Source organism: Camellia sinensis, chromosome 15 (genome assembly GCF_055761805.1).
Source record: "Camellia sinensis isolate YWXY chromosome 15, ASM5576180v1, whole genome shotgun sequence".
Lineage (NCBI taxonomy): Eukaryota > Viridiplantae > Streptophyta > Magnoliopsida > Ericales > Theaceae > Camellia > Camellia sinensis.
The window spans coordinates 104,209,905-104,218,350 of record NC_138975.1 but is presented as its reverse complement, the minus strand read 5'-3'; positions in this window follow the sequence as shown (position 1 = coordinate 104,218,350).

The window sequence follows — 8,446 nt, the reverse complement described above, 5'->3', positions numbered from 1 at the left end:
TAGCCATAAATCTTCCTTGGTAGATCGAGATGGGATGGAATGATAAGCCTACTGGTCCGATTGATTGAGGATATAGAGACCATTTTCTGCTCTACCATTGCTAATTGTCCTCTTCGTGATAAGGTCCTGAAAAAGACAAGAATTAGCAAAAAAAGTTACATTACAATTCAAATTTCTAGTAACACGACTCAATGACAACAGGTTAATAGAAAAATTAGGAACATGTAAAATAGAAGACAAAGGTAAAGAATGTGTGGCACAAATTAAACCTTTTCCAGAGACATAAGAAATAGTACCATCAGCAATCTTAACTTTATCTTAACTAGAGACTGATGTATAGTATGACAAGAGATCAGAAGACCCAGACATATGATTTATGGCACCATAATCAATAATCCATGGCAAGGCCTTATGGGATAAGAAAGCACTAAAAGATGAGGCTGAGTTACCCGAATGGGCAAACGAAGAAGAAGTAGAAGATGCACCGGGAGGAACAGGAGACCGACGATCAAGAAGATTACGCAGAACATCTTCAAACTTAAAAGATGACATATCAGAGACCAAATTAGAAGTCTGTATAACCGGTGCTGAATCATGCATCTTTACAACACTAGACTGATAAACATGAAAGTGAGACCCACGTCCTTTCAACTGACCAGAACGCTCACCTCTATGACCAAAGCGATCTCCTCGACCCCCTGATGGAACCCTATGAAGCATCCAACAAGTCTCACGAGTATGCTTCGGTCGGCAGCAATAATCACAGATCAAATTATCCTTCCCAGAAGGATGAGAAAAAGGAAGTGGCAAACCAACCCCATCTTGAGAAGGTGCAGAAAGTAATGCTGAGAGGTCTATAGAAGTTGGTGATAACATAGCATAACGATGACTCTCTTCATTCTGGACATAAGCAAAGGCCTCCTGAAGAGATTAAAGAACATCCACAATAAGGACATAACTCTGAATCGGGTCAAACTCCACAGTAAGGCCTTCCAAGAACTTGAAGATTCTCTCTTGGGCAAAAAACATCCGGTAACAACTTGAGTCAACTATGCAAATAGGCTTGTAATCCAGAAAAGGATTTAGGCGTTTCCAACCATTAGTCAAAAAGGTGTAATATTGAAAAAATGTCTGCTCTCCCTGTACTAAGTGCTCAATAGATCGGTACAACTCAAATGAATGAGGAAAATTTCCCTTCCAGGAATATGTAGCAGTTATTGCCTCCTAAACATCCTGGGCAGTTTCCATAAATAAATAGCCTTCACCAATCTCAGGGACCATGGAATGAATGAGCCACCCCATCATCAAAGAGTTGGTAATCTCTCATTTATCATAGCCAAGATCAAAAATATCTGGTGCTTGAACTCTTCCATAAACATATTCCATCTTCCCCCTACTTTTTAGAAAAAGTGTCAGACACTAAGACCATGCAAGGTAATTCTGACCATTAAACAGAGAGGTGATGATTTTGAGGCTAGGATTCAGGTTCTTAGAAGTAGTAGTCATAACTGGATTGGGACTCTCCCCTTTGGATGGATGAGAAGTAGTAGATTCACTAGATGGGTCACCCATGTTTATGCTACTATCTTAACCAAAAAACACAACACTAATCATAATAATGGAAAGAGGGAATGGAATGGACAAACAATCTCAAACACAAACCACTATGGGAGCATAACACTTAGATTAATGGGGCCACTTATCACCCCAAAGAATAAAAAAAAAAATAAAAAAATAAAAGTGATACTTCAATCAAAATGTGATTATTGGAATTCACCTAAGGATAGTTTTTGTGAGACCATCCGTGTCTCACCTAAGGATAGTTTTTGTGTGATTATTGGAATTCACCTAAGGACAATTATTGGTTGATAGTGGGATTGGATTTTAATCTCGTGGATGTACCTCACATTGAGGGAACCACGTAAAAATTCTTGTGTCATTGTTGATTTAATTTTTTCGCATTGGTTTATGGGAAATCATTTATTTTCCCTGACAACTGGTATTAGAGCTTACGGTTTATTTGGGTTTATTTATTTGTGTAAATCAATGAAGGAGAATGTGGGTTGTATGTCTAGCTTCAGTGGAAGCAATTAGGTAACTTGGAAAACTAAAATAGAGGACCTATTATTTTGTTAAGATTTGTATGGGCCTTTGAAGGTGATAGTGGCAAACTTTAGGGTATGAAAGATGATGAATGGAATAGGCTTAATCGAAAAGCCGTTGGTGTTATCCGTCAATGGATTAATGACAGTGTGTTTAATCATGTTGCTACTGAAACTTCAGCACATGATTTATGGAAAAAATTAGAAGGTTTTTATGATAGAAAATCAACCACAAATAAAGATTTTCTATTTCGTAAGTTGGTTAATTTAAAATATAAAGAGGGCAGCCTTATTCCGGAACATTTGGATAAAATAAAGAACTTTTATCCAGCTTCTATCCGTTATAACAAAAGTCTCCCAACTTTTGGGCACATAAGTGAAAATGGGCTGCAAGTTTTCTTCAAAAAAGAGCTTCTATCCAATTTTAAAGGTACGCATCTTAAAACTTGTGTTCATTGCTTGGCGGGTAAATAACAGAGTTTCTTTTCATAAAAATGTTGCTTCTAGAAAAGAAAATGTTTTGGAGTTTATTCATTCAGATATTTGTAGTCCTTTGAAAGTTAGAACACATAGTGGTGCACTTTATTTTGTTACTTTCATTGATGATTATGCAAGGAAAGTTTGGGCTTTTGCACTAAAAACTAAAGATCAAGTTCTAGATGTGTTTAAGAATTTTTAGGTCATGGTTGAAAGAGAAACAGGGTAGAAATTGAAGTACATCCGAATAGACAATGGCGGTGAATACATTAGGCCATTTGATGGGATTTGGACTCTTTGGTTCAGATTTAGAACCGTGACAATTTGAGAGTCCGAACTGTAGTGAACCCCAAATGAACAGAACGGGAGCTCACCCTTCCGGGGCGTTCGGGGACGTCTACACACCCTTTCACGAACCAACCATCCACAACTAGTTAATGTAACGAACTTACACACTGCTGTGATTCGTACAGAATCATTTTTTATAACTAAAAGTCACATTCTACGACATATTTGCAAAGAACTGTCTGGAATTCAAGGGTGTCACCCCAAAAAAGATTGACCAACATGTTTAATATCAAATGCTCACCCAACCAACAAAAACGTCTTCAATTTGTGTAGACAATATAATGACAATAAATCGGTCTGGTCTTCTATATCGCTCGTCCGCCCATCAACAGTGTCAGGCACACCAACATTTGGAGAATCCGCCTCACCACACTCAACACCAGACACTTCACTCCGCATTTGAATAAGCATATCAATATGATTAAGTCCAAACGACTTTGCAAGGCATAACATGTTTTGGCACATCTTCGTTACAATGAACCTTGAACTTGTTGTATCTAGGAATGGTGAACAAGAAATACATCGACCCCAGCACCAAGCTACCAAACCTTCCACATACATCATTAATCAACTGTGTAAATGTGAAGGCTTGATGAAGGTGAACAACCATACTGGTCTGTCCATATGTACACAATAATACTGCAAACTCCATACTTGCGGTACATTAAAACACCAACACATAATGTTACGAATCATAACACCGCAACAACCAAAAATAAAACAACCCATCCAGCATAGAAGAATTCAAAATACACCCCTAGAATGGAAATGTAACATTGGCACCATAAATCTAGACTTCCCGACACAATCATAAAAAACGAAACCACACCCAAAGACATTGGACTGACAACAAAACAATATATGAAACTGACCTGCAAAAATGTCACACAACACGTCAGCAACACAACAATGAAACTGACCTGTAAATTGCTGCACAATACGTCAACAACACAGCACCCGAAGCAACAATTGAAAATAAAGAAAAAAAATACAATCTCTACAACAATAACCCACGATTCCACATCAGAAACACACATAAAATGAGTAACATCATCAATCCCACAAATCACTCCACACAATCCAAAAAAAAAAAAAAAAAAATGGAAACATAACACCATACTTTAACAAACCTGCCCAAACATCAGAGAAAAATAACATCCAAGGGGAAACAAAAGAAAACTCCACAACTCCCAAATTAAACAAAAACAACACGCCATAAATAAAAAGGACTAATTAGTTTGGAAGAAAACTTCCAAGATTAAATGGAACAACATTTCCCCAAATAGAATTTTTAAATAATTTTTCCTTGTTTTAAGGTGTTTGAGTAAAAATCATTACGTATAAGCTTCATTCTTCTTTTTTTTTTTTTTTTAAATTTATTTACTTATATATTTTTTAATATATGAATTTTATGTTTGTTTGTCAACTATTATTAAAATCCAAAATTAATTGTCTCTTATTGGACGCAAGGCATTTTTGGAAAAGTGATCAAAATTAATAAATCTAATTTATTCATACTTTTTTATATCTAGTTTTTGTATTTCACTTTTGTATTTCTAATATTACTGTTAACTGGCATTTAAGTTGTGCTATGCTTGAAAATTAAAAATAAAATAAAAAAAATTAAAAAAAACACTAAGAAGAGTTTAACATGTATTTGGACTTAAAATAATATAGATATTTAGTACTTTAGATATAATCTATTAATGCAACCAATGTTGGGATATTTTAAGAAAAATAAATAAAATATTATTTTAATTAATTCAATAATGCAATTAATGTTGGGATATTTTAATAAAAATAAATAAAATATTGTTTTAATTAATTCAATAAATTTTGAGTTACAAAAAGTTTTATATCTCACTATTTCATTATTTAATATAATGTTAAAATGTGATTTATTATTATCATTAAGCGTGTTCTAATTATGCGTTCGTTTGGTATGGAAGGTTTTTGGGCTTTTTGGCTAAAATAGTTACAAAAAGACCAAATAGAATTTTTAGCCCAATAAGACAAAATGTCACACTCAAACCATAATCATTTCATTTTTTCTCTCAAAAAAGGCAAAAAAACTAAAAAGCTTATCCCAAACGAGGCTTTTTGGCCCCAAGCTAAAAAAGTTAAAAAGTCAAAAAGTTAACCCACATCCCAAACGAAACCTATGTTTGATTACATATGTTATAAATAATCCTAGGTTTTCTAAAGAATAAAACACACAAGAAAGGTGAGGTTAAAAATGAATGATCTTGAGAGAGAGTTCTCTATATTATTTTATAGGGCAAATTATGCAAATGGTCCCTACAATTTTTTCGCTTTATTATTTGGTCCATTTTGTTTCAATTTGATCAATTTTGCCCATAAATTTTATGGATTGTGTCATATTAGTCCAATAAATAACGGCGGTTAAGTTTGATGGATGAAATATCAAATGATGTGTCAATTTAGTCCCTGTAGTTTATAGGATGTGTCAATTTGATCCCTGTAGTTTATAAGAAAGTCAAAACAACAGGGACCAAATTGACACATCATTTGATTTTCAATCCATCAAACTTAACCGTCGTTATTTATTGGACTAATATGACACAATCCGTAAAATTCAGGAGCAAAATTAATCAAACTAAAACAATAGGGACCAAAATGATAAAATAGGTAAACTACAGAGACTACCGTTGTAATTTGTCCTATTATACATATTTATATATGTAGTTTAAGTATTGTTTTGAGCAACTATGATGCGTGGCTTGATTCAAGTCTTCTGATGGTCATGAACTCTAGATGAAGAATGCTGTGAGCAACCTGAGTTTTATTATGGAATTACTTTACTCTAATTGTAACTTCAAGGGAGAGAAAAGTAATTTTAAAGCAATGATAGCGCCACTCTCAAAATCTCTAGCTATTTTTCCCTGCTCTTATTTTTTGTCTCTATATATATATATATATTATTTTTTGTCATTGTTCTATAATATTCACACTAATTATTCTTATATATTATTTTGTTAGATTAATAATTAACGATATAATGTTTTTTTTATTATAAATTATTCTCTACATTCAATATTTTAAGTATGTATGTTACAAATAGGACAAAATTAACAAGCTGTAGTTCAAAGGTAATTATATTCGCACATCCTATTTTATCTCACTACATATTATTTGTGCAGTTCATCTATCAACTTCCGAAAATAAATAAATAAATTCAAATATCAACTTTGAACAAAAATTAATTGTAAATTTTCGTTCACTAGTTGATATCAAAAAATTTATATTTTGTTCGGAAGTAGATATTCGAGCATTTGTATTTTGTGTGGAAGTTGATATATGAACAACATAAATGGTATGTACTGAGACAAAATGTGATGTACAAATAGAATCATTTGTAGTTTAAGCTTGGAGTACTTTCTCCCTTAGACTCCATTTGTTAGAAAGAAACGGATATAGAAAATGAAAATAGTAGAAAGTCAAGTGAAAGAAAGGAAAATTTATTTTCTTGATTGCATTTGAATAGATGAAAAAATTTGTAAGAAAATGATGGGAAGAAAAATATAATCAATACATAACGGGAGTTGTGGATCAAAAGATGGGAAAAAAAGAAAACAAAATAAACCTTGTCAGGATTTGTGGGAAAAAAAATAAATTTCCCTATAAATTCTGCAAGAAATTGTTAGCATAACTAACAAACTAATTTGAATTGTATAGTAAAATTTAGTTTCAATTACTTTTTAGGACTCTCTATCTAAACAAACACATACATTTTTTTTTTTCTTTTTTCTTTCACTTTCCTATATTATCTATCTAACCAATCTGAGCCTTATCGTTTAACTGCCAACAGAGAGGCTCCCCATAATTTTGGATCAAATTACAATTGTTACATTTTTTTTTTAAACTAACCAATGGTGTAATACACTTGTCAATTTTGTGAGTAGGCATAAATTTATTTTGAAATTAAATGGAAATCAAAATACAAAAAAGACAATTTTACTCTAACCCTAATTTGCACAACACTTCTTTTCAACAAGTTGATCTACTTTCTCGAAATCCATTACGACCCATCCAAACCCCTAAATTCATTATGGTAGCTCTACACATTTCCCTAAGTCGGAAACAAATAGCATATCAAGTTTGGAAACCATTAACGTTATGTTTGATTTATGAATTCAGATAGGAATTTCAAAAAAAAAAAAAAAAAAAGAGTAAATTACCCAAATGGTCCATATAGTTTACACGATGTGTCGATTTGGTACCTATTGTTTTAATTTGCTCGATTTTTTCCCTTAATTTAACAGATTGTGTCATATTGGTCTAATAAATAACAGCTGTTAGGTTTGGTAGACGGAAACTCAAACAATGTGTCAATTCGGTCCATGTAGTTTACACGATATGTTAGTTTGATCCCTGTTAAAATCGAGCAAATTAAAATCCTAGAGACCAAATTGTCACATCGTGTAAACTACACGGACCAAATTGACACATCGTTTGAGCATGTGACAACTTTCTGTCCACCAAACCTAATGGCCGTTATTTATTAGACCAATATGATACAATCTATGAACCAAACACAACCTAAAAGATGCCGAATTCAAGATAGTTATAAGAAAAGTTAAGTAGTCAAATTCAAGACAATTATGGCAACTTTTTCTAGTCAGCATTAGGAGTAAAACTTGAGTATAATAGTGATACTACGTTACAATGCATATGTGGTATCATTAAATCATAACCTAACACATGATTGAGTAAATCTTATCTTTTAATTGTAACCATCCACCCATGTCATTGTTATAGCTTCTATGCAGCTTCCATGTCATCGTAATGGGGTTGAGATTTGTACATGGTAGATAAGTAATAATATGCTATTCGTCGATAATATCACGTATGGATGATGACGTGGTATCTGTTGGCTTTTTTGGTTTTCGAAGGTTAAAAATGTAATTAGAGCGTGCCAGCAAGGATCAATAAGTTTTTACAGAGATAATAAATGCCAACCAATTTATCAGACAATTGCTTTGAAGTTCTTTTAGCCTCAATGAAGAGGACTTTTACTGGTGGCCTGTTTTAGGAGAAAATTTAGAATAACTAATCACAAAAGTAAAAGAAGAAGGGAGAGAACAGTGTCAGAAAATAATTTCATTAAGTAAACCAATGTTTACAAATGTACCTTCGCACTTTCACAGCCTCGAAGGGGATTCCAGCATGAACAGACTAACTAAGAACTACTCCTAAGAAATTAAAATGCAGTGCAGGAAAGTAAAGGACTGGAATGTAAAGAACTGGAAAGTAAATAACTAGAAAATAAAGAACTAGAAAATGTAAAGTAAAATAGGCTGGTTTTTGGATCTGGTTCTGGTTCTGGTTCTGGTTCCTTGTAAATGTAGCCATCAATGGCTATTTATAGGAAAAAACTTCCAGCAATAATTGCCCAATAACTACCTAAAACTACCTACTCTTCCACTTTCATTCCCACAATGCCACATATCCCTCCATGTCTTCCACTAAGTCACTTTGTTCATCATATTCTTCACATG